Source organism: Oncorhynchus keta, chromosome 1 (assembly GCF_023373465.1).
Source record: "Oncorhynchus keta strain PuntledgeMale-10-30-2019 chromosome 1, Oket_V2, whole genome shotgun sequence".
NCBI classification, from domain to species: domain Eukaryota; kingdom Metazoa; phylum Chordata; class Actinopteri; order Salmoniformes; family Salmonidae; genus Oncorhynchus; species Oncorhynchus keta.
This window is the reverse complement of record NC_068421.1, coordinates 93,419,954-93,446,716: the sequence shown is the minus strand read 5'-3', so window position 1 is coordinate 93,446,716 and position 26,763 is coordinate 93,419,954. Positions and strand designations below refer to the sequence as shown.

General features: G+C 42.1%; 1 long non-coding RNA gene across 4 annotated transcripts in view; it reads right to left on the bottom strand.

Moving 5' to 3' along the window:
* LOC127908303 (uncharacterized) overlaps positions 1-5,418 on the bottom strand; it is a 115,010-nt gene extending 109,592 nt beyond the window's left edge. For 3 of the 4 annotated variants that reach the window (XR_008066753.1, XR_008066754.1, XR_008066751.1), the window contains exons 1-3: positions 5,125-5,418; positions 4,960-5,025; positions 4,426-4,499 (exon numbers count right to left, since the gene is read on the bottom strand). This is a non-coding gene — a long non-coding RNA (uncharacterized LOC127908303). The remainder of the gene's footprint in view (positions 1-4,425; positions 4,500-4,959; positions 5,026-5,124) is intronic. The other variant, XR_008066752.1, reaches the window with a different exon arrangement.
* Between the last annotated feature and the right edge of the window lie 21,345 nt (positions 5,419-26,763).

Sequence of the window (26,763 nt, the reverse complement as noted above, 5' to 3'; positions counted from 1 at the left end):
CAGTGGCCCAACGCAGTAGCCCAACGCAGTAGCCCAATCTAGTAGCCCAATGCAGTGACCCAACACAGTAGCCCAATGCAGTAGCCTAACGCAGTAGCCCAACGCAGTAGCCCAATGCAGTAGCCCAATGCAGTAGCCCAACACAGTAGCCTAATGCAGTAGCCCAACACAGTAGCCCAGCGCAGTAGCCCAATGCAGTAGCCCAACGCAGTAGCCCAATGCAGTAGCCCAACGCAGTAGCCCAACGCAGTAGCCCAATGCAGTAGCCCAATGCAGTAGCCCAATGCAGTGACCCAACACAGTAGCCTAATGCAGTAGCCCAACACAGTAGCCCAGCGCAGTAGCCCAATGCAGTAGCCCAACGCAGTAGCCCAATGCAGTGGCCCAACGCAGTAGCCTAACACAGAAGCAGTATGAAGCAGGTTTTCCTCTGGGAGTTTTCCTGTGGCTAGTTTCACCCCGTTTCTTTTTTTAAATCTCGTTTTTTATCAAGCATACCCATAACATGATGCAGCCACCACCATGCTTAATCAGAACAAGTCAGTTACTCAGTGATGTGTTGTGTTGGATTTGCCCCAAACATAAGGCTTCCTTTGCCCTGATTTTGTCTTGCAGTATTACTTTAGTGCCTTGTTCCATACTGGATACGTGTCTTGCAATATTTTTTAGTCTGTATACTAAAGTATTGTTGTTTTCACTTTGTCATTTGAGTCATTTTTGTGGAGTCACTACTAAGGGTGAGTGCTATTCACATTTTAATACTGTCATACCGTTTCTGTGCCATTACTGGGTTATTCTGCATTAACAGAAACGCACACAAGAGCCGCTATTTTAAGAAACACACAAAACAATAGGTAACAGGGATGTTGATCCAGAATCTGTAACCAAGAAGATTGACCTTTTGACATCTAGCCACTTAGCGAGCAAGTTTAGCAAACCAAATGCATTGCTGTGGCCTCCTTTTATAACCGTTGTGTACATTTCACGCTACGTTTCTGCTTTCTGCAAAACATTGAGATTTATCAACTTGGCGTAGGCCACACATACACCATGTTTGTCATTATGAATCAGACCTATTGTAAACCTGTGCATGCATTAAAACTTCACCTGGACCTTTTATGGTGACAATAACACCCTTTATCCACCTTTTATGGTGACAATAACACCCTTTATTCAGCTTTTATGGTGACAATAACACCCTTTATCCACCTTTTATGGTGACAATAACACCCTTTATCCAACTTTTATGGTGACAATAACACCCTTTATTCACCTTTTATGGTGACAATAACACCCTTTATTCACCTTTTATGGTGACAATAACACCCTTTATTCACCTTTTATGGTGACAGTAACACCCTTTATTCACCTTTTATGTTGACAATAACACCCTTTATTCACCTTTTATGGTGACAATAACACCCTTTATTCACCTTTTATGGTGACAATAACACCCTTTATTCACCTTTTATGGTGACAATAACACCCTTATTCACCTTTTATGGTGACAATAACACCCTTTATCCACCTTCTATGGTGACAATAACACCCTTTATCCACCTTTTATGGTGACAATAACACCCTTTATTCACCTTCTATGGTGACAATAACACCCTTTATTCACCTTTTATGGTGACAATAACACCCTTTATTCACCTTTTATGGTGACAATAACACCCTTTATTCACCTTTTATGGTGACAATAACACCCTTTATTCACCTTTTATGGTGACAATAACACCCTTTATCCACCTTTTATGTTGACAATAACACCCTTTATCCACCTTTTATGGTGACAATAACACCCTTTATTCACCTTTTATGGTGACAATAACACCCTTTATTCACCTTTTATGGTGACAGTAACACCCTTTATCCACCTTTTATGGTGACAATAACACCCTTTATCCACCTTTTATGGTGACAATAACACCCTTTATCCACCTTTTATGGTGACAATAACACCCTTTATTCACCTTTTATGGTGACAATAACACCCTTTATCCACCTTTTATGGTGACAATAACACCCTTTATTCACCTTTTATGGTGACAATAACACCCTTTATTCACCTTTTATGGTGACAATAACACCCTTTATCCACCTTTTATGGTGACAATAACACCCTTTATTCACCTTTTATGGTGACAATAACACCCTTTATTCACCTTTTATGGTGACAATAACACCCTTTATTCACCTTTTATGTTGACAATAACACCCTTTATCCACCTTTTATGGTGACAATAACACCCTTTATCCACCTTTTATGGTGACAATAACACCCTTTATTCACCTTTTATGGTGACAGTAACACCCTTTATCCACCTTTTATGTTGACAATAACACCCTTTATTCACCTTTTATGGTGACAGTAACACCCTTTATTCACCTTTTATGTTGACAATAACACCCTTTATTCACCTTTTATGTTGACAATAACACCCTTTATTCACCTTTTATGGTGACAATAACACCCTCCTGTCACCTTCTATGGTGACAATAACACCCTTTATTCACCTTCTATGGTGACAATAACACCCTTTATTCACCTTTTATGGTGACAATAACACCCTCCTGTCACCTTCTATGGTGACAATAACACCCTTTATTCACCTTCTATGGTGACAGTAACACCCTTTATTCACCTTTTATGTTGACAATAACACCCTTTATTCACCTTTTATGGTGACAATAACACCCTCCTGTCACCTTTTATGGTGACAATAACACCCTTTATTCACCTTTTATGGTGACAATAACACCCTTTATTCACCTTCTATGGTGACAATAACACCATTTATTTGCTGTATATTTTGGAAGTATTGGCATTAGGCCACAGCATTGTTGTTCAATATTTAGTTTATCAATTAATTATTGGGTTTATATGTCCTGTCTTGGTATAGGCTCAGAGATGAAATAGTCAACGAACATCATTGACACCTATTGCACAGCGATACTGTAGCCTACCCATATTGTCAAATATTTGTCCATAAGCTGCCAGTCTATTCACTGTGTTGGCAGAATGTTTTCATCTTAAACAGTAATTTAAAAGGACGGTCTTTTTCTGAACGAGAAAACAACGGTAAATTGTCGTGGACCTGTAAGTAGAACGTTTAAATTCAACAATGTTTTATATCAATTTTTCCCCAATCTAAATATGATGGCCTACCCATGACTTCTAAAACATTGTAGTCCAGGCTACTGAAATAAATGTAATTACTGTACTTACAGTAGTAACAGTTCTATTTCTTGTGTATTTTTTTGTTATACTTCACTTTTTTATCGGTACTACTGATATTTGTTACTGCATTGTTGGGAAAGTGTAAGGGGTGTGTGTTGGTGGCAGGAAAGTCAGGCGCAGGAGAACGAACTTGGTATAAACTGAGTTTTTAATAAATGCTGACAATCTCCAAAATGTACAAAATAACAAAGTGGGTACAAAATTCCCGTCGCGCACCAACACTCAAATGCACATCTCATACAAACTAAACAATCTCCGACAAAGACACGAGGGGAGAACAGAGGGTTAAATACACAACATGTAATTGATGGGATTTGGAACCAAGTGTGAAGGAAGATAAGACAAAACCAATGGAAAATGAAAAATGGATCAGTGCTGGCTAGAAGGTCGGTGACGTTGACCGCCGAACACCGCCCGAACAAGGAGAGGGACCGACTTTGGCGGAAGGCGTGACAGAAAGTGCAAAGCAAGAAGGCATTTCCCTGCACTTGTGCCACATGACAATAAAAAATGAAAATTTGCGAGGAGGTGAGCACATTCTCATGTCAAGTCAATTTAAAAAAAATAAATGCTAACTTTTTTGTGAAAACTGGCATACGCATATTTTGTATGCACGGTTTATAAATGAGGCCCCTGGAGTCCTGAGTTGGATGTGATGTATTTAACACATCTTAGACACACCGCCCGCAGCCCAAGCAGTATTGAAAATCAGACAGTCCGCATTTATTGTTTTATTTGACCTTTATTTAACGAGGCAAGTCAGTTAAGAACAAATTCTTATTTTCAATGACGGCCTAGGAAACAGTGGGTTAACTGCCTTGTTCAGGGGCAGAATGACAGATTTTTACCTTGTCAGCTCGGGGATTCGATCTTGCAACTTTTCGGTTAATAGTCCAACACTCTAACCACTAGGCTACCCTGCCGCCCCTCCACTCTAACCATTAGGCTACCCTGCCGCCCCTCCACTCTAACCACTAGGCTACCCTGCCGCCCCTCCACTCTAATCACTAGGCTACCCTGCCGCCCCTCCACTCTCACCACTAGGCTACCCTACCACCCCTCCACTCTAATCACTAGGCTACTCTGCCGCCCCTCCACTCTAACCACTAGGCTACCCTGCCGCCCCTCCACTCTAATCACTAGGCTACCCTACCGCCCCTCCACTCTAACCACTAGGCTACCCTGCCGCCCCTCCACTCTAACCACTAGGCTACCCTGCCGCCCCTCCACTCTAACCACTAGGCTACCCTGCCACCTCTACACTCTAACCACTAGGCTACCCTGCCGCCCCTCCACTCTCACCACTAGGCTACCCTACCACCCCTCCACTCTAATCACTAGGCTACCCTGCCGCCCCTCCACTCTCACCACTAGGCTACCCTACCACCCCTCCACTCTAATCACTAGGCTACCCTGCCGCCCCTCCACTCTCACCACTAGGCTACCCTACCGCCCCTCCACTCTAATCACTAGGCTACCCTGCCGCCCCTCCACTCTAACCACTAGGCTACCCTGCCGCCCCTCCACTCTAATCACTAGGCTACCCTACCACCCCTCCACTCTAACCACTAGGCTACCCTGCCGCCCTCCACTCTCACCACTAGGCTACCCTACCACCCTCCACTCTAATCACTAGGCTACCCTGCCGCCCCTCCACTCTAACCACTAGGCTACCCTGCCGCCCCTCCACTCTAACCACTAGGCTACCCTACCACCTCTACACTCTAACCACTAGGCTACCCTGCCGCCCCTCCACTCTAACCACTAGGCTACCCTGCCACCTCTACACTCTAACCACTAGGCTACCCTACCACCCCTCCACTCTAACCACTAGGCTACCCTGCCGCCCCTCCACTCTAACCACTAGGCTACCCTACCACCTCTACACTCTAACCACTAGGCTACCCTGCCGCCCCTCCACTCTAACCACTAGGCTACCCTGCCACCTCTACACTCTAACCACTAGGCTACCCTGCCGCCCCTCCACTCTAACCACTAGGCTACCCTGCCACCTCTACACTCTAACCACTAGGCTACCCTGCCGCCCCTCCACTCTAACCACTAGGCTACCCTGCCGCCCCTCCACTCTAACCACTAGGCTACCCTGCCGCCCCTCCACTCTAACCACTAGGCTACCCTGCCGCCCCTCCACTCTAACCACTAGGCTACCCTGCCACCCCATATATACGGCTATGCTGTATATACGGTATATCGCCCAAGCCTAGTCACTGCAATGTTGTTGATCTATCCTCAGTTTCCTCCCATCACAGCCATTGAACTCCGTAGCTGTTTTAAAATCACTAACGACCTCTTAGTGACATCCCTGAGCAGTTTCCTTCCTCTCCTGCAGCTCAGTTTCCTTCCTGTCCTGCAGCTCAGTTTCCTTCCTCTCCTGCAGCTCAGTTTCCTTCCTCTCCTGCAGCTCAGTTTCCTTCCTGTCCTGCAGCTCAGTTTCCTTCCTCTCCTGCAGCTCAGTTCAGAGGGACGACTGTATCTTTGACGTGTCTGGGTGGTTTAATGCATCATGCTGTAGTATAGTTATTAAGTTGACCATGCTTAAAGAGATATTCAATGTCTGTTTTGTTATTGTTACCCATCTACCAATCACTGCCCTTCTTTCTGAAGCTTTCAAAATGCTCCCTGGTCTTTGTAGATAAATCTGTGATTTGATTGAGGGACCATACAGATTAAAGGCGTAGTCATCATAAAATCATGTCAAACAATATTTCGCACAGAGTAACTTATTATGTGATTTGTTAAGCCGCATTTTAACTCCTAAAACTAATTTAGGCTTGCCTAAACAAAGTATTCAACAGCTAGATTTAAAATTTAAAAAGTTTTACAAATTTGTTGAATTTTATTTTCACTTTGACATTATGTAAAAAAAAACAATTGTGTAGTTCAATGTAAAAATGTTAGCTATTTCAATCCCACTTTGCAACATCACAAAATGTGGTTAAAAAGCCCAAGGGGGTGAATACTTATGATAGCCACTGTTTTCATTCCATAGGATCTACAGCGCTGTCAGAAAACATTCACACCCTTTGACTTTTTCCACATTTTGTTGTGTTAGAGCCTAAATTCAAAATGCACTCGCACATCTGAGCTAACTTTGTTGCAGGTGCATGGTAACAGTTGAATAAGATGAGAACAAAGAAGAAACCTGCACACTGCTCTGGCTAGTATCACTGCTCTTTATTAAAAGCTTTGCGTATCGGCCTCAAGGCCTTCGTCTGAGCTTTTGTTATGTTAGAGCCTGATTTTTAAAATGGATTACATTTAGATTTTGTCACTGATCTACACACAGTACCTCATAATGTCAAAGTTGAATTCCGTTGTTAGAAATGATATAGGCGTCCTTCCTAACTCAGTTGCAGGAGAGGAAGGAAACCGCATGTCTCGGATTTTACCACGAGGCCAATGATGACTTTAAAACAGTTACATAGTTTAACGGTGATAGGAGATAACCAAAATGACCGAGTGAAAAGAAGGAAAGAAATTAACTTTATGTTTGGGGCAAATCCAACACATCACGTAAGTAAGGTCTACTGTATTTGGCGCATGTGACAAATACAATTTGATTAGTATTTTCAAGCATGGTGGTAGCTGCATCATGTTATGGGTATGCTTGTCATCGGCAAGGGCTAGGGAGTTTTTTTCTGGGGATTTAAAGAAATGGAATAGAACTAAGCACTGGCAAAATCCAACAGACAATGGGAGACTAATTCATCTTACAGCAGGACAAGGACCTTAAACAAATAAATATACACTGAAGTTGAATGTTCCTGAGTGGCCTGGTTACAGTTTTGACTTAAATTGGGCTGAAAATCTACGGCAAGACTTGAAAATGTCTGTCTATTAATGATCAACAATCAACTTTACAGAGCTTTAAGAATTTTGAGGAGAATAATGGGCAAATGGTGCACAATTCAGGTGTGGAAAGCTCTTCGAGAATTACCCAGAAAGACTCATATCTGTAATCGCTGGCAAAGGTGCTTCTACAAAGTATTGAATTAAGAGTGTTAACAGTTAGGTAAATCAAATATTTCTGTATTTTATTTCCCATTATTAAAACATTTAAAAAATATATATTTTTGTTCAAATTTGACATTATGACAATTACATCCATTTTAATCCCACTTTGTAACACAAGAAAATGTGGAAAAAAGTGAAGGGGTGTGAATACTTATCTGAAGACACTGTATGTGTGTCTACATACCTACTACTACCAAACTAATTACATTTACATGTAAGTCATTTAGCAGACGCAAAGTGCCCAACGATTAGCTGGCAATTACTACCTGCCTTCCATTGTAATTTGTGTCTCCAATGGATTTGTGTCAATAATCAATGACACCATTGAGGACCAATTAGAACACGGTGAACAGAACGAGAGAATGCAACAGATGCAGACACTGGGGTGGGTTACAGATATATTAGGTTTACATTCTGATGGCTAAATTGAGCGGAGATTGAATGGAGTGGTGTAGAGAAGCTAATCCCCCCCCGTAACAAACTGGAGACACTGTAGTGCACTGTGACATTTAAAAAAAAAGTATTTATTATCTATAACTTCACATTTACAACATGACGCATGCAATTTACACTGAACCACTCGGCATCCCCAAAAAATATAGTTAGTGTTAGTGATGCGCGGATTGACTCATAACCCGCAGACCTCACGGGTTATATCCATGGGGTTTGGGGTCATGAAATATTGTGTGGATGAAGGGCTGGTTGCGTCCGCGTTGAATAAAGAGAAAAAAAAACAATATATATATACAACAAAAATCCATCAATTTACAACTGTTGTGTAATTCAGATCTGTAGGCTACGTTGAGATTTTTCTTTCATTCTTTGTATCTAGTGTTAGTGTGTAGTCTCAGCTATAGAGTCTGTATCTAGTGTTAGTGTGTAGTCTCAGCTATAGAGTCTGTATCTAGTGTTAGTGTGTAGTCTCAGATATAGAGTCTGTATCTAGTGTTAGTGCGTAGTTATAGCTATAGAGTCTGTATCTAGTGTTAGTGTGTAGTCTCAGCTATAGATTCTGTATCTAGTGTTAGTGTGTAGTTATAGCTATAGAGTCTGTATCTAGTGTTAGTGTGTAGTCTCAGCTATAGTCTGTATCTAGTGTTAGTGTGTGGTCTCAGCTATAGAGTCTAACTGTATCTAGTGTTAGTGTGTAGTCTCAGCTATAGAGTCTGTATCTAGTGTTAGTGTGTAGTCTCAGCTATAGAGTCTGTATCTAGTGTTAGTGTGTAGTCTCAGATATAGAGTCTGTATCTAGTGTTAGTGCGTAGTCTCAGCTATAGAGTCTGTATCTAGTGTTAGTGTGTAGTCTCAGATATAGAGTCTGTATCTAGTGTTAGTGTGTAGTCTCAGCTATAGAGTCTGTATCTAGTGTTAGTGTGTAGTCTCAGCTATAGAGTCTGTATCTAGTGTTAGTGTGTAGTCTCAGCTATAGAGTCTGTATCTAGTGTTAGTGTGGAGTCTCAGCTATAGAGTCTGTATCTATTGTTAGTGTGTAGTCTCAGCTATAGAGTCTGTATCTAGTGTTAGTGTGTAGTCTCAGCTATAGAGTCTGTATCTAGTGTTAGTGTGTAGTCTCAGATATAGAGTCTGTATCTAGTGTTAGTGCGTAGTCTCAGCTATAGAGTCTGTATCTAGTGTTAGTGTGTAGTCTCAGATATAGAGTCTGTATCTAGTGTTAGTGTGTAGTCTCAGCTATAGAGTCTGTATCTAGTGTTAGTGTGTAGTCTCAGCTATAGAGTCTGTATCTAGTGTTCGTGTGTAGTCTCAGCTATAGAGTCTGTATCTAGTGTTAGTGTGTAGTTTCAGCTATGGAGTCTGTATCTAGTGTTAGTGTGTAGTCTCAGCTATAGAGTCTGTATCTAGTGTTAGTGTGTAGTCTCAGCTATAGAGTCTGTATCTGGTGTTAGTGTGTAGTCTCAGCTATAGAGTCTGTATCTAGTGTTAGTGTGTAGTCTCAGCTATAGAGTCTGTATCTAGTGTTAATGTGTAGTCTCAGCTATAGAGTCTGTATCTAGTGTTAGTGTGTAGTCTCAGCTATAGAGTCTGTATCTAGTGTTAGTGTGTAGTCTCAGCTATAGAGTCTGTATCTAGTGTTAGTGTGTAGTCTCAGCTATAGTCTGTATCTAGTGTTAGTGTGTAGTCTCAGCTATAGAGTCTGTATCTAGTGTTAGTGTGTAGTCTCAGCTATAGAGTCTGTATCTAGTGTTAGTGTGTAGTCTCAGCTATAGATTCTAACTGTATCTAGTGTTAGTGTGTAGTTTCAGCTATAGAGTCTGTATCTAGTGTTAGTGTGTAGTCTCAGCTATAGAGTCTAACTGTATCTAGTGTTAGTGTGTAGTTTCAGCTATAGAGTCTGTATATAGTGTTAGTGTGTAGTCTCAGCTATAGAGTCTAACTGTATCTAGTGTTAGTGTGTAGTTTCAGCTATAGAGTCTGTATCTAGTGTTAGTGTGTAGTCTCAGCTATAGAGTCTGTATCTAGTGTTAGTGTGTAGTCTCAGCTATAGAGTCTAACTGTATCTAGTGTTAGTGTGTAGACTCAGCTATAGAGTCTGTATCTAGTGTTAGTGTGTAGTCTCAGTTATAGAGTCTGTATCTAGTGTTAGTGTGTAGTCTCAGCTATAGAGTCTGTTTCTAGTGTTAGTGTGTAGTCTCAGCTATAGAGTCTGTATCTAGTGTTAGTGTGTAGTCTCAGCTATAGAGTCTGTATCTAGTGTTAGTGTGTATTCTCAGCTATAGAGTCTGTATCTAGTGTTAGTGTGTAGTCTCAGCTATAGAGTCTGTATCTAGTGTTAGTGTGTAGTTTCAGCTATAGAGTCTGTATCTAGTGTTAGTGTGTAGTCTCAGCTATAGAGTCTGTATCTAGTGTTAGTGTGTAGTCTCAGCTATAGAGTCTGTATCTAGTGTTAGTGTGTAGTCTCAGCTATAGAGTCTGTATCTAGTGTTAGTGTGTAGTCTCAGCTATAGAGTCTGTATCTAGTGTTAGTGTGTAGTCTCAGCTATAGTCTGTATCTAGTGTTAGTGTGTAGTCTCAGCTATAGAGTCTGTATCTAGTGTTAGTGTGTAGTCTCAGCTATAGAGTCTGTATCTAGTGTTAGTGTGTAGTCTCAGCTATAGAGTCTAACTGTATCTAGTGTTAGTGTGTAGTTTCAGCTATAGAGTCTGTATCTAGTGTTAGTGTGTAGTCTCAGCTATAGAGTCTAACTGTATCTAGTGTGAGTGTGTAGTTTCAGCTATAGAGTCTGTATATAGTGTTAGTGTGTAGTCTCAGCTATAGAGTCTGTATCTAGTGTTAGTGTGTAGTCTCAGCTATAGAGTCTGTATCTAGTGTTAGTGTGTAGTCTCAGCTATAGAGTCTAACTGTATCTAGTGTTAGTGTGTAGTTTCAGCTATAGAGTCTGTATATAGTGTTAGTGTGTAGTCTCAGCTATAGAGTCTGTATCTAGTGTTAGTGTGTAGTCTCAGCTATAGAGTCTGTATCTAGTGTTAGTGTGTAGTCTCAGCTATAGAGTCTGTATCTAGTGTTAGTGTGTAGTCTCAGCTATAGAGTCTAACTGTATCTAGTGTTAGTGTGTAGTTTCAGCTATAGAGTCTGTATCTAGTGTTAGTGTGTAGTCTCAGCTATAGAGTCTAACTGTATCTAGTGTTAGTGTGTAGTTTCAGCTATAGAGTCTGTATATAGTGTTAGTGTGTCGTCTCATCTATAGAGTCTAACTGTATCTAGTGTGTAGTCTCAGCTATAGAGTCTAACTGTATCTAGTGTTAGTGTGTAGTCTCAGCTATAGAGTCTGTATCTAGTGTTAGTGTGTAGTCTCAGCTATAGAGTCTAACTGTATCTAGTGTTAGTGTGTAGTCTCAGCTATAGAGTCTGTATCTAGTGTTAGTGTGTAGTCTCAGCTATAGAGTCTGTATCTAGTGTTAGTGTGTTGTCTCAGCTATAGAGTCTAACTGTATCTAGTGTGTAGTCTCAGCTATAGTCTAACTGTATCTAGTGTGTCGTCTCAGCTATAGAGTCTAACTGTATCTAGTGTGTCGTCTCAGCTATAGAGTCTAACTGTATCTAGTGTGTAGTCTCAGCTATAGAGTCTAACTTTATCTAGTGTGTTGTCTCAGCTATAGAGTCTAACTGTATCTAGTGTGTAGTCTCAGCTATAGAGTCTAACTGTATCTAGTGTTAGTGTGTAGTCTCAGCTATAGAGTCTAACTGTATCTAGTGTGTAGTCTCAGCTATAGAGTCTAACTGTATCTAGTGTTAGTGTGTAGTCTCAGCTATAGAGTCTAACTGTATCTAGTGTGTAGTCTCAGCTATAGAGTGTAACTGTATCTAATGTGTAGTCTCAGATATAGGGTCTAACTGTATCTAGTGTTAGTGTGTAGTCTCAGCTATAGAGTCTAACTGTATCTCGTGTTAGTGTGTAGTCTCAGCTATAGAGTCTGTATCTAGTGTTAGTGTGTAGCCTCAGCTATAGAGTCTAACTGTATCTAGTGTGTAGTCTCAGCTCTACGGCCTAACTCTAAGATGCCAAATGCTTTTGGAAACTTGGGCAGAGAAAGTTAACGTTGATCCACTGAGGCCAAAAGGACAATGATGTCAGAGTTTAATTCAATAAGAGAAAAGTTGCGAAATGGACATTTGAAATTAAATAAAGGAGAGGACCAGAACAGTAGTCTGTGGTTGAAGAGAGGACCAGAACAGTAGTCTGTGGTTGAAGAGAGGACCAGAACAGTAGTCTGTGGTTGAAGAGAGGACCAGAACAGTAGTCTGTGGTTGAAGAGAGGACCAGAACAGTAGTCTGTGGTTGAAGAGAGGACCAGAACAGTAGTCTAATGTTGTAGAAGAGAGGACCAGAACAGTAGTCTGTTGTCATAGAAGAGAGGACCAGAACAGTAGTCTAATGTTGTAGAAGAGAGGACCAGAACAGTAGTCTGTGGTTGAAGAGAGGACCAGAACAGTAGTCTGTGGTTGAAGAGAGGACCAGAACAGTAGTCTAATGTTGTAGAAGAGAGGACCAGAACAGTAGTCTGTGGTTGAAGAGAGGACCAGAACAGTAGTCTGTGGTTGAAGAGAGGACCAGAACAGTAGTCTAATGTTGTAGAAGAGAGGACCAGAACAGTAGTCTAATGTTGTAGAAGAGAGGACCAGAACAGTAGTCTAATGTTATAGAAGAGAGGACCAGAACAGTAGTCTAATGTTATAGAAGAGAGGACCAGAACAGTAGTCTAATGTTGTAGAAGAGAGGACCAGAACAGTAGTCTAATGTTATAGAAGAGAGGACCAGAACAGTTTGTCTAATCTTAGCAATTTCTTCTTAGCTAGCTACATAGCCGTCTTTGTATCAAAGATAATTGCGTAATTATCGTATTTCGTCGTCCTAACGTAGTCTACTGCCCAGCAGCTAGCCACATAGCTAACGTCCACCGTATAGCAGCACCGTAGAAACTATTACACTCAACTGAACGACTTGATTAGTGTAGTGTTAGCTAGCTACATAGTTGTCTTTGCTGTCTTCGTATCCAAGATAATTGTGTAGTTTAGAGTGTGTAGTCTTAGAGTGATTATCTTAATTTACCGAGGTTAGCTAGCCAGCTATTTGTCGTCCTTAACGTAGGAGACACTGCTAGCTAGCTAACAGCTAACAGCTAACAGCTAGCCAACGTCTACCGAATTAACTTCCCACTCAACAACCCGGTCGCATTCCGCTTCGCTCCACAGGTAGTATCACATTTTCATTTCATTTCATTACAGCACAACGGTTTGATTTGCTTGATCGTAGCTAGCTACATAGCTAGCTACATAGCCGTCCTTGTATCAAAGATAATTGTGTAGTCTAGAGCGATTTTCTAGGTTAGCTAGCCAGCTATTGTCGTTCTTTTAATTTCAACGTAACGTAATCAACACTGCTAGCTAGCCAGCTAGCCCCCGAATAGCTGCACTGTAGAAACTATTACACTCAACGGAACAACTTGATTAGTGTAGTGTCAACAACGCAGCCACTGCCAGCTAGCCTACTTCAGCAGTACTGTATCATTTTAATCATTTTAGTCAATAAGATTCTTGCTACGTAAGCTTAACTTTCTGAACATTCGAGACGTGTAGTCCACTTGTCATTCCAATCTCCTTGCATTAGCGTAGCCTCTTCTGTAGCCTGTCAACTATGTGTCTGTCTATCCCTGTTCTCTCCTCTCTGCACAGACCATACAAACGCTCCACACCGCGTGGCCGCGGCCACCCTAATCTGGTGGTCCCAGCGCGCACGACCCACGTGGAGTTCCAGGTCTCCGGTAGCCTCTGGAACTGCCGATCTGCGGCCAACAAGGCAGAGTTCATCTCAGCCTATGCCTCCCTCCAGTCCCTCGACTTCTTGGCACTGACGGAAACATGGATCACCACAGATAACACTGCTACTCCTACTGCTCTCTCCTCGTCCGCCCACGTGTTCTCGCACACCCCGAGAGCTTCTGGTCAGCGGGGTGGTGGCACCGGGATCCTCATCTCTCCCAAGTGGTCATTCTCTCTTTCTCCCCTTACCCATCTGTCTATCGCCTCCTTTGAATTCCATGCTGTCACAGTTACCAGCCCTTTCAAGCTTAACATCCTTATCATTTATCGCCCTCCAGGTTCCCTCTGAGAGTTCATCAATGAGCTTGATGCCTTGATAAGCTCCTTTCCTGAGGACGGCTCACCTCTCACAGTTCTGGTCGACTTTAACCTCCCCACGTCTACCTTTGACTCATTCCTCTCTGCCTCCTTCTTTCCACTCCTCTCCTCTTTTGACCTCACCCTCTCACCTTCCCCCCCTACTCACAAGGCAGGCAATACGCTCGACCTCATCTTTACTAGATGCTGTTCTTCCACTAACCCCATTGCAACTCCCCTCCAAGTCTCCGACCACTACCTTGTATCCTTTTCCCTCTCGCTCTCATCCAACACTTCCCACACGGCCACTACTCGGATGGTATCGCGCCGTCCCAACCTTCGCTCTCTCTCCCCCGCTACTCTCTCCTCTTCCATCCTATCATCTCTTCCCTCTGCTCAAACCTTCTCCAACCTATCTCCTGATTTTGCCTCCTCAACCCTCCTCTCCTCCCTTTCTGCATCCTTTGACTCTCTATGTCCCCTATCCTCCAGGCCGGCTCGGTCCTCCCCTCCCGCTCCGTGGCTCGACGACTCATTGCGAGCTCACAGAACAGGGCTCCGGGCAGCCGAGCGGAAATGGAGGAAAACTCGCCTCCCTGCGGACCTGGCATCCTTTCACTCCCTCCTCTCTAAATTTTCCTCCTCTGTCTCTGCTGCTAAAGCCACTTTCTACCACTCTAAATTCCAAGCATCTGCCTCTAACCCTAGGAAGCTCTTTGCCACCTTCTCCTCCCTCCTGAATCCTCCTCCCCCTCCTCCCTCTCATTTACATTACATTTAAGTCATTTAGCAGACACTCTTATCCAGAGCGACTTACAAATTGGTGCATACACCTTATGGCATCCAGTGGAACAGCCACTTGCATCTAAATCTTTTTTTTTTGGGGGTGAGAAGGATTACTTACCCTTACTTACCCTTACTTACCACATATTCCTTGAAGAGGTGGGGTTTCAGGTGTCTCCGGAAGGTGGTGATTGACTCCGCTGTCCTGGCGTCGTGAGGGAGTTTGTTCCACCATTGGGGGGCCAGAGCAGCGAACAGTTTTGACTGGGCTGAGCGGGAACTGTACTTCCTCAGTGGTAGGGAGGCGAGCAGGCCAGAGGTGGATGAACGCAGTGCCCTCTCTGCAGATGACTTCGTCAACCATTTTGAAAAGAAGGTCGACGACATCCGATCCTCGTTTGCTAAGTCAAACGAAGTACAGTTCCCGCTCAGCCCAGTCAAAACTGTTCGCTGCTCTGGCCCCCCAATGGTGGAACAAACTCCCTCACGACGCCAGGACAGCGGAGTCAATCACCACCTTCCGGAGACACCTGAAACCCCACCTCTTTAAGGAATACCTAGGATAGGATAAGTAATCCTTCTCACCCCCCCCCCCCCTAAAAGATTTAGATGCACTATTGTAAAGTGGCTGTTCCACTGGATGTCATAAGGTGAATGCACCAATTTGTAAGTCGCTCTGGATAAGAGCGTCTGCTAAATGACTTAAATGTAATGTAAAATGTATAGAAGAGAGGACCAGAACAGTAGTCTGTGGTTGAAGAGAGGACCAGAACAGTAGTCTAATGTTGTAGAAGAGAGGACCAGAACAGTAGTCTGTGGTTGAAGAGAGGACCAGAACAGTAGTCTAATGTTATAGAAGAGAGGACCAGAACAGTAGTCTAATGTTATAGAAGAGAGGACCAGAACAGTAGTCTAATGTTATAGAAGAGAGGACCAGAACAGTAGTCTGTGGTTGAAGAGAGGACCAGAACATGAGTCTAATGTTGTAGAAGAGAGGACCAGAACAGTAGTCTGTGGTTGAAGAGAGGACCAGAACAGTAGTCTGTGGTTGAAGAGAGGACCAGAACAGTAGTCTGTGGTTGAAGAGAGGACCAGAACAGTAGTCTGTGGTTGAAGAGAGGACCAGAACAGTAGTCTAATGTTGTAGAAGAGAGGACCAGAACAGTAGTCTGTGGTTGAAGAGAGGACCAGAACAGTAGTCTGTGGTTGAAGAGAGGACCAGAACAGTAGTCTGTGGTTGAAGAGAGGACCAGAACAGTAGTCTAACGAGGATAGTAGCAGTGCCAGCTCTGTTATGTATCCGCTACGTTCAATGTGAGGTGCTATACAAATTCTACAGTAACGAGACGGGGACTTTAAAATGGCAAGTCAAGGGAACTGTATTGTTCAGATGGATTAAATGGAATAGTAGCCTGGCTACTCACCTCTCACATAGCCTCACATAAGATTAACTGCTGCAGAATTAAGCATTTCTTGCAGTAAAATGATATACCTTTATCAGAGTCATAAAAGCTGACAGCGTGGTTAGGGACCGTCTGTAAAGTTTGCAGTGCTATCTTTATCAGCATCATAAAAAATGATAGCGTGGTTAGGGACCGTCTGTAAAGTTGGCAGTGCTATCTTTATCAGCATCATGAAAGCTGACGGCGTGGTTAGGGACCGTCTGTAAAGGTGGCAGTGTTATCTTTATCAGCATCATAAAAGCTGACAGCGTGGTTAGGGACCGTCTGTAAAGGTGGCAGTGTTATCTTTATCAGCATCATAAAAGCTGACAGCGTGGTTAGGGACCGTCTGTAAAGGTGGCAGTGTTATCTTTATCAGCATCATAAAAGCTGACAGCGTGGTTAGGGACCGTCTGTAAAGGTGGCAGTGTTATCTTTATCAGCATCATAAAAGCTGACAGCGTGGTTAGGGACCGTCTGTAAAGGTGGCGGTGCTATCTTTATCAGCATCATAAAAGCTGACAGCGTGGTTAGGGACCGTCTGTAAAGATGGCGGTGCTATCTTTATCAGCATCATGAAAGCTGACAGCGTGTTTAGGGACCGTCTGTAAAGGTGGCAGTGCTATCTTTATCAGTATCATAAAAGCTGACAGCGTGGTTAGGGACCGTCTGTAAAGGTGGCAGTGCTATCTTTATCAGCATCATAAAAGCTGACAGCGTGGTTAGGGACCGTCTGTAAAGGTGGCAGTGCGATCTTTATCAGCATCATGAAAGCTGACAGCGTGTTTAGGGACCGTCTGTAAAGGTGGCAGTGTTATCTTTATCAGCATCATAAAAGCTGACAGCGTGGTTAGGGACCGTCTGTAAAGGTGGCGGTGCTATCTTTATCAGCATCATAAAAGCTGACAGCGTGGTTAGGGACCGTCTGTAAAGGTGGCAGTGTTATCTTTATCAGCATCATAAAAGCTGACAGCGTGGTTAGGGACCGTCTGTAAAGGTGGCGGTGCTATCTTTATCAGCATCATGAAAGCTGACAGCGTGGTTAGGGACCGTCTGTAAAGGTGGCAGTGTTATCTTTATCAGTATCATAAAAGCTGACAGCGTGGTTAGGGACCGTCTGTAAAGGTGGCGGTGCTATCTTTATCAGCATCATGAAAGCTGACAGCGTGGTTAGGGACCGTCTGTAAAGGTGGCAGTGCTATCTTTATCAGTATCATAAAAGCTGACAGCGTGGTTAGGGACCGTCTGTAAAGGTGGCAGTGTTATCTTTATCAGTATCATAAAAGCTGACAGCGTGGTTAGGGACCGTCTGTAAAGGTGGCAGTGTTATCTTTATCAGTATCATAAAAGCTGACAGCGTGGTTAGGGACCGTCTGTAAAGGTGGCAGTGTTATCTTTATCAGCATCATAAAAGCTGACAGCGTGGTTAGGGACCGTCTGTAAAGGTGGCAGTGCTATCTTTATCAGCATCATAAAAGCTGACAGCGTGGTTAGGGACCGTCTGTAAAGGTGGCAGTGTTATCTTTATCAGCATCATAAAAGCTGACAGCGTGGTTAGGGACCGTCTGTAAAGGTGGCGGTGCGATCTTTATCAGCATCATAAAAGCTGACAGCGTGGTTAGGGACCGTCTGTAAAGGTGGCAATGCTATCTTTATCAGCATCATAAAAGCTGATAGCGTGGTTAGGGACCGTCTGTAAAGGTGGCGGTGCTATCTTTATCAGCATCATAAAAGCTGACAGCGTGGTTAGGGACCGTCTGTAAAGATGGCGGTGCGATCTTTATCAGCATCATAAAAGCTGACAGCGTGGTTAGGGACCGTCTGTAAAGGTGGCGGTGCGATCTTTATCAGCATCATAAAAGCTGACAGCGTGGTTAGGGACCGTCTGTAAAGGTGGCAATGCTATCTTTATCAGCATCATAAAAGCTGACAGCGTGGTTAGGGACCGTCTGTAAAGATGGCAGTGCTATCTTTATCAGCATCATAAAAGCTGACAGCGTGGTTAGGGACCGTCTGTAAAGGTGGCGGTGCGATCTTTATCAGCATCATAAAAGCTGACAGCGTGGTTAGGGACCGTCTGTAAAGATGGCGGTGCGATCTTTATCAGCATCATAAAAGCTGACAGCGTGGTTAGGGACCGTCTGTAAAGATGGCGGTGCGATCTTTATCAGCATCATGAAAGCTGATAGCGTGGTTAGGGACCGTCTGTAAAGATGGCGGTGCGATCTTTATCAGCATCATAAAAGCTGACAGCGTGGTTAGGGACCGTCTGTAAAGATGGCGGTGCGATCTTTATCAGCATCATAAAAGCTGACAGCGTGGTTAGGGACCGTCTGTAAAGGTGGCGGTGCGATCTTTATCAGCATCATAAAAGCTGACAGCGTGGTTAGGGACCGTCTGTAAAGATGGCGGTGCGATCTTTATCAGCATCATGAAACCTGATAGTATTTCAAACCACATGAAACAAAAATTGAAGCCCAACTGAAATCTAATCAAAAACATGTTGGGTCGTTTAAACAGCTTTTAATTTCCTTAATACGAATCAAATTGATTTCCCTATATGTCTTTTCCTCGAGAGAAGCAGAGGGAAGAGAAAACAACCTTTACTGATGTCAAGTAGACGGAAGCATTCATTCTATCAACTGATGACATTATTCTGGTGAGCAAGTGTTTATTTAGTCTTCTAGGGCAACAAGTAATGATCAGAAGAGAAGCTTCATGTGTCTAATTAGAGACAAAGATGTCTAACAAATAGCTTAGCAAAATGTTGGAAATTATAAGCAGAAACGTAGGCCAATCTAAAAAAAAAAGTCTGTCCAATTTTGTTTTCCATCATCTCATGACTGAACAGCATATGTTCTGTATTAGTATTCTGTTCTGTATTAGTATTCTGTTCTGTATTAGTATTCTGTTCTGTATTAGTATTCTGTTCTGTATTAGTATTCTGTTCTGTATTAGTATTCTGTTCTGTATTAGTATTCTGTTCTGTATTAGTATTCTGTTCTGTATTAGTATTCTGTTCTGTATTAGTATTCTGTTCTGTATTAGTATTCTGTTCTGTATTAGTATTCTGTTCTGTATTAGCGGGTTCGGGTCTGGAGCGGGCATCTGATTTTCACTTTATCACATATAGTAAGGCAGTTGCAGACGGGTTATTAGGAATGGCTGGCAGGTGTGGGTGAACAAAAAGCTGTCCAGCGCATCACCAGTGTGTGTGTGTGTGTGTGTGTGTGTGTAGTTTAATTATAAAACAAGCGTGTCTAGCAATATAGTGCCAATGTAGTAACGTTATAACGTTATAGTAACAATATATAGTCATGTTCACAAATCATTTGCACGGTCATTTGCAAACAACAACAAAAACATTACATGTACACTTGTTGCAAAAGCAAAACATTAAAAGCTATTAGCACCGTCCTTCATGTTAGCTGAGAAAATGCATTATGTAATCAACCGTCAAATGTGAAATCCCGAAGAGTAAGAACAGATGCATGATCTTAAACGATCCTAGGTAACGCAATATGATAGCAGGAGAATAGAGGTGTGAGACCTGTCTTTGATTTGGTGCCGTAGTTTTCTGTGCCACAGCTCTTCAGGTCCAGGTTCTTTGGCGGTTCTCTTCAGTCCAGACTCTGTGGCGGTTCTCTTCGGTCTAGGCTCTGTGGCGGTTCTCTTCAGTCCAGGCTCTGTGGCGGTTCTCTTCGGTCTAGGCTCTTTGGTGGTTCCCTTCAGTCCATGTTCAGCGGTGGTTCTCTTCAGTCCAGGTTCGGTGGTGGTTCTCTTCAGTCCAGGTTCGGTGGGGGTTCTCTTCAGTCCAGGCTCTGTGGTGGTTCTCTTCAGTCTAGGCTCTTTGGTGGTTCTCTTCAGTCTAGGCTCTTTGGTGGTTCCCTTCAGTCCAGGTACGGTGTGGGTTCTCTTCAGTCCAGGTTCGGTGGTGGTTCTCTTCAGTCTAGGCTCTTTGGTGGTTCTCTTCAGTCTAGGCTCTGTGGTGGTTCTCTTCAGTCCAGGTACGGTGGGGGTTCTCTTCAGTCCAGGTTCGGTGGGGGTTCTCTTCAGTCCAGGTTCGGTGGGGGTTCTCTTCAGTCCAGGTTTGGTGGTGGTTCTCTTCAGTCCAGGTTCGGTTGTGGTTCTCTTCAGTCCAGGTTCGGTGGAGGTTCTCTTCAGTCCAGGTTCGGTGGTGGTTCTCTACTCTGGATGGTTTCATACACTTAGGGCTTAGTGTCTCTCTGAAGGGCTGTGTATACCTCACTTCCTCTTGTGGATCACCTCTTCAGTGTGTGGTAGGTGAGGACTAGTAGATCTCCAGCAGCCAGGACTGCCGCCACTCCCAACACAGGAACCCAGGAAGACACTGTAGAATTCAAAGCTCCTCTTTCATTCCGGGCCTCACAGTAATATTCTCCTCTGTCTTCAAAGCTGATGTTAGTGATTGTGTAACTCTGTCCGGATGCTTTTGGTGAGGTTCTTCATGTACCAGGTGTATCAGATGTTAGTGATGGGTTGACATCACTGCTGCAGTACAGATTCACTGAAATGACCTCCACTATTTCACTAGAGGGACTGATTGACACTAAGTTATTCTTTGGGCCATATGTGACATTAAGACTCTCTTCAGGAGAGCAGATATGTACATAGCCTTCTACAGCACAGGAGTAGCTGTCTACATCCTCACTGCTGACTGGTTCTATGTACAGGCTCTTGGTGTGGATATGTTTGCTCTTTCGGTTGGTAAGAGGCTGTCCGTTCTTGTACCAGATGAAGGCTTGAGTTGTCACTCAAGACTGCAGGAGGTGCTACAGGTCAGTGTCACTCTCTGTCCCGCAGTTGATGTGACTAGAGTGGCTATGTTCACTTCACTTGCAGGTCTGTGATAGACCAGAGTTGATCCAGGAGAAAAGAAATCTGGCCACGTACTGTGTTCTTAACCTGAACTTGAACTCAGCTGAAGTCCTCATCTCTCAGGGCAACGATTCTCAGGGTAGAATGTTCTGTGGTCCCACTGTACTCCACACGACCCTCATAATGTAGGTTCAAGGTCAGATTTTGAGTCACGCCAGACTCCCATTGATTAATAAACCAGAGTAGTTCTGTTACGTTCTGCCAATTGGGATTGGTGTAAGTGGAGGACATGTCCACAAACGACCCCTTCAAGGCACCAAATCAAATCAAATTTGTATTGGTCACATACACATGGTTGGCAAATGCTAGTGTAGCGAAATGCTCGTGATCGGATGGTCAAACTCATACACTTCTGATCCAGAGATCCAGAACACAGAACACAGAACATGGACATTCTTGTAGCCTTAAACAGCACAGGAGTAGCCGTCTTCCTTTCTAGCCAAGACAAGAGTGTTGTTGAGCAGTGAGCCCACCCAGAGCATGTCCGTTCTTCAACCAGATGTAGGTTGGGATGTCCCTCAGAGTACAGGTGGTATACAGGTCAGTGTTGTCAATATTGCTTATCATTTATTGTGTGTTTCTAAACACAACCGAGTGGCACCCAGAGAATGTGGCCCCGTCGCTCCTTCAGTCTAAACACACGAAATGAAATGTTTCTATCCCGAAATGAAATGTTTCTATCCTGAAATGAAATGTTTCTATCCTGAAATGAAATGTTTCTATCCCGAAATGAAATGTTTCTATCCTGAAATGAAATGTTTCTATCCCGAAATGAAATGTTTCTATCCCGAAATGAAATGTTTCTATCCTGAAATGAAATGTTTCTATCCCGAAATGAAATGTTTCTATCCCGAAATGAAATGTTTCTATCCTGAAATGAAATGTTTCTATCCCGAAATGAAATGTTTCTATCCTGAAATGAAATGTTTCTATCCCGAAATGAAATGTTTCTATCCTGAAATGAAATGTTTCTATCCCGAAATGAAATGTTTCTATCCTGAAATGAAATGTTTCTATCCTGAAATGAAATGTTTCTATCCTGAAATGAAATGTTTCTATCCCGAAATGAAATGTTTCTATCCCGAAATGAAATGTTTCTATCCTGAAATGAAATGTTTCTATCCTGAAATGAAATGTTTCTATCCCGAAATGAAATGTTTCTATCCCGAAATGAAATGTTTCTATCCCGAAATGAAATGTTTCTATCCTGAAATGAAATGTTTCTATCCTGAAATGAAATGTTTCTATCCCGAAATGAAATGTTTCTATCCTGAAATGAAATGTTTATATCCCGAAATGAAATGTTTCTATCCTGAAATGAAATGTTTCTATCCCGAAATTAAATGTTTCTATCCTGAAATTAAATGTTTCTATCCTGAAATGAAATGTTTCTATCCTGAAATTAAATGTTTCTATCCCGAAATGAAATGTTTCTATCCTGTTTTCAACAGCTTTTTGTTTCATTGGTCTTGCAGCTAAAACATTGTCGTTAAAAAATGTGTCTATTTATTCGTTTGGTTTTATCCCTTTGCACTTTCTGATGTGTTTCAGCAACACAAAACGAAAAGTAAAACTTAACAAAGAGTATCTGTAAGGCTGGAGTTACGCTAACCAACTTTCTGATGTGTTTCAGCAACACAAAACGAAAAGTAAAACTTAACAGAGAGTATCTGTAAGGCTGGAGTTACGCTAACCAACTTTCTGATGTGTTTCAGCAACACAAAACGAAAAGTAAAACTTAACAAAGAGTATCTGTAAGGCTGGAGTTACGCTAACCAACTTTCTGATGTGTTTCAGCAACACAAAACGAAAAGTAAAACTTAACAGAGAGTATCTGTAAGGCTGGAGTTACGCTAACCAACTTTCTGATGTGTTTCAGCAACACAAAACGAAAAGTAAAACTTAACAGAGAGTATCTGTAAGGCTGGAGTTACGCTAACCAACTTTCTGATGTGTTTCAGCAACACAAAACGAAAAGTAAAACTTAACAGAGAGTATCTGTAAGGCTGGAGTTACGCTAACCAACTTTCTGATGCGTTTCAGCAACACAAAACGAAAAGTAAAACTTAACAGAGAGTATCTGTACGGCTGGAGTTACGCTAACCAACTTTCACACCATTTTAGTTGCTTGCAGAGTTCTTGATTGCTTCGTGAAACTCATCTGCAACTTGTTTGCTTCCAGTTACAAAAAAAAAAGTTAACCTTGTGCAACGAGCAACAGCCAATCAAAACGAATGCTTTGTCACATGATCCATTCGAAGGTTTGTATTTCAGAACTCCGACCCAGTTGTCATGTTAACACAGCTATCAGCGCTGCAGAAAGCATGATGAAGGTTGATAGAAGAGACATTAGGAGCTGTATGAATACATATTTACATCATGGCTGGTAGGTTGCCGCCAGTCAGGAGCCCCAAGTTGATTGGCAATTTTTTATTGCATTTGAGTTGCTTCTTGTAACAGCAAAGTTGACTGCAACAAAAATTGTATGAATGTTGCTTCGTGTAACTCTAGCCTAACCCTTTATACTAACTTTCTGGAATGAGCTATTATACATGGTTGTAAATGCTTATATATGGTTATAAATGCTTATATATGGTTATAAATGCTTATTCATGGTTATAAATGCTTATTCATGGTTATAAATGCTTATTCATGGTTATAAATGCTTATAAATGGTTATAAATGCTTATATATGGTTATACATGGTTATAAATGCTTATTCATGGTTATAAATGCTTATTCATGGTTATAAATGCTTATACATGGTTATAAATGCTTATTCATGGTTATAAATGCTTATTCATGGTTATAAATGCTTATATAAGGTTATAAATGCTTATTCATGGTTATACATGGTTATAAATACTTATTCATGGTTATAAATGCTTATTCATGTTTATAAATGCTTATAAATGGTTATAAATGCTTATTTCACGCCAGGGTAGTGGGTTCGTTTCCCAGGACCACCCATACGTAGAATGTATGCACACATGACTGTAAGTCGCTTTGGATAAAAGCGTCTGCTAAATGGCATATATTATTATTATTATAAATGCTTATTCATGGTTATACATGGTTTTAAATGCTTATTCATGGTTATAAATGCTTATTCATGGTTATAAATGCTTATTCATGGTTATAAATGTTTATTCATGGTTATAAATGCTTATAAATGGTTATAAATGTTTATATATGGTTATACATGGTTATAAATGCTTATTCATGGTTATACATGCTTTTACATGTTTATAAATGCTTATTCATGGTTATAAATGTTTATACATGGTTATAAATGCTTATTCATGGTTATAAATGCTTATTCATGGTTAGAAATGCTTATATATGGTTATAAATGCTTATTCATGGTTATACATGGTTATAAATGCTTATTCATGGTTATAAATGCTTATTCATGGTTATAAATGCCTATTCATGGTTATAAATGCTTATAAATGGTTATAAATGCTTATATATGGTTATACATGGTTATAAATGCTTATTCATGGTTATAAATGCTTTTACATGGTTATAAATGCTTTTACATGGTTATAAATGCTTTTACATGGTTATAAATGCTTATTCATGGTTATAAATGCTTATTCATGGTTATAAATGCTTATTCATGCTTCATAAATTATGCTGAATGTTACAAATCCTACTTAAATGTAACGCTTATAATACTTAATGATACATTTTTACAAACAATGAAATACTTTTTTAGTAATAGTTATAAAAAAAAAATTCTAAATGGTTTATTCATGAACATTAAAAAGTGTTATGAGCATCACGTTGAACCGTATATCTGTAAATCGAAAAATTGGGTTTTAGATAAATAAAAAATAAATACAAAAATGTTTTAAAGTATATTTTTCTAGATACTATCAAGCAAATACTTACACAGTGAAGAGGAAAGGAAGACAGCGTACTGACAGCACATGGAACCACTGACAGCACATGGAACCACTGACAGCACATGGAACCACTGACAGCACATGAAACCACTGACAGCACATGGAACCACTGACAGCACATGAAACCACTGACAGCACATGGAACCACTGACAGCACCTGGAACCACTGACAGCACATGAAACCACTGACAGCACATGGAACCACTGACAGCACATGGAACCACTGACAGCACCTGGAACCACTGACAGCACATGGAACCACTGACAGCACATGGAACCACTGACAGCACATGGAACCACTGACAGCACATGGAACCACTGACAGCACATGAAACCACTGACAGCACATGGAACCACTGACAGCACATGGAACCACTGACAGCACATGAAACCACTGACAGCACATGGAACCACTGACAGCACATGGAACCACTGACAGCACATGGAACCACTGACAGCACATGGAACCAAACAGCCTCACAAGGCAAGAAGCTCGCTTCCTTCCCCTTGTTTGTGTTTTTACTACATAAAAGCTTTCTAAATACAGAATCCGCTATCTGTTACATTTTTTAAATCTTTACTTCCAATTATAGAAGTACTTATGTTTGAGTTCTGCAAATAAAGACCAAATAAATACAGTAGTTTGAGTTTCTTTCTTCCATCATTCAGGTGGCAGGTAGCCTAGTGGATAGAGCGTTGGACTACTATATATCCTTCCTGTTTGGCCCTGTCCGGGGGGTGTCATCGGATGGGGCCACAGTGTCTCCTGACCCCTCCTGTCTCAGCCTCCAGTATTTATGCTGCAGTAGTTTATGTGTTGGGGGGCTAGGGTCAGTTTGTTATATCTGGAGTACTTCTCCTGTCCTATCCGGTGTCCTGTGTGAATTTAAGTATGCTCTATCTCATTCTCTCTTTCTCTCTTTCTTTCTCTCTCTCGGAGGACCTGAGCCCTAGGACCATGCCTCAGGACTACCTGACATGATGAGTCCTTGCTGTCCCCAGTCCACGTGGCCGTGCTACTGCTCCAGTTTCAACTGTTCTGCCTGTGATTATTATTATTTGACCATGCTGGTCATTTATGAACATTTGAACATCTTGGCCATGTTCTGTATTAATCTCCACCCAGCACAGCCAGAAGAGGACTGGCCACCCCACATAGCCTGGTTCCTCTCTAGGTTTCTTCCTAGGTTCTGGCCTTTCTAGGGAGTTTTCCCTAGCCACCGTGCTTCTACACCTGCATTGCTTGCTATTTGGGGTTTTAGGCTGGGTTTCTGTACAGCACTTTGAGATATCAGCTGTTGTACGAAGGGCTATATAAATACATTTGATTTGATTTTAAATTTGATTTGTATAGCAACGGAAAGATTGCAAGATCGAATCCCCTGAGCTGACAAGGTAAAAATCTGTCATTCTGCCCCTGAACAAGGCAGTTAACCCACTGTTCCTAGTGTAACAGTATAGCTTCCGTCCCTCTCCTCGCACCTACCTGGGCTCGAACGAGGGACCCTCTGCACGCATCAACAACTGACACCCACAAAGCATTGTTACCCATTGCTCCACAAACAACTACTTCAAGGTCTCAGAACGAGTGACGTCACCGATTGAAACGTTGTTAGCGCGCACCCCGCTAACGAGCTAGCCATTTCACATCGGTTACACTAGGCTGTCATTGAAAATAAGAATTTGTTCTTTAACTGACTTGCCAGTTAAAAAAAAAGGTTAAATACAAAACGAAAGAATCATACATCGACTTCTATTCAACAACCAATAGCTGTTTAATTCTCACATACAGTCAACATAAGAGCATGTTTACAAA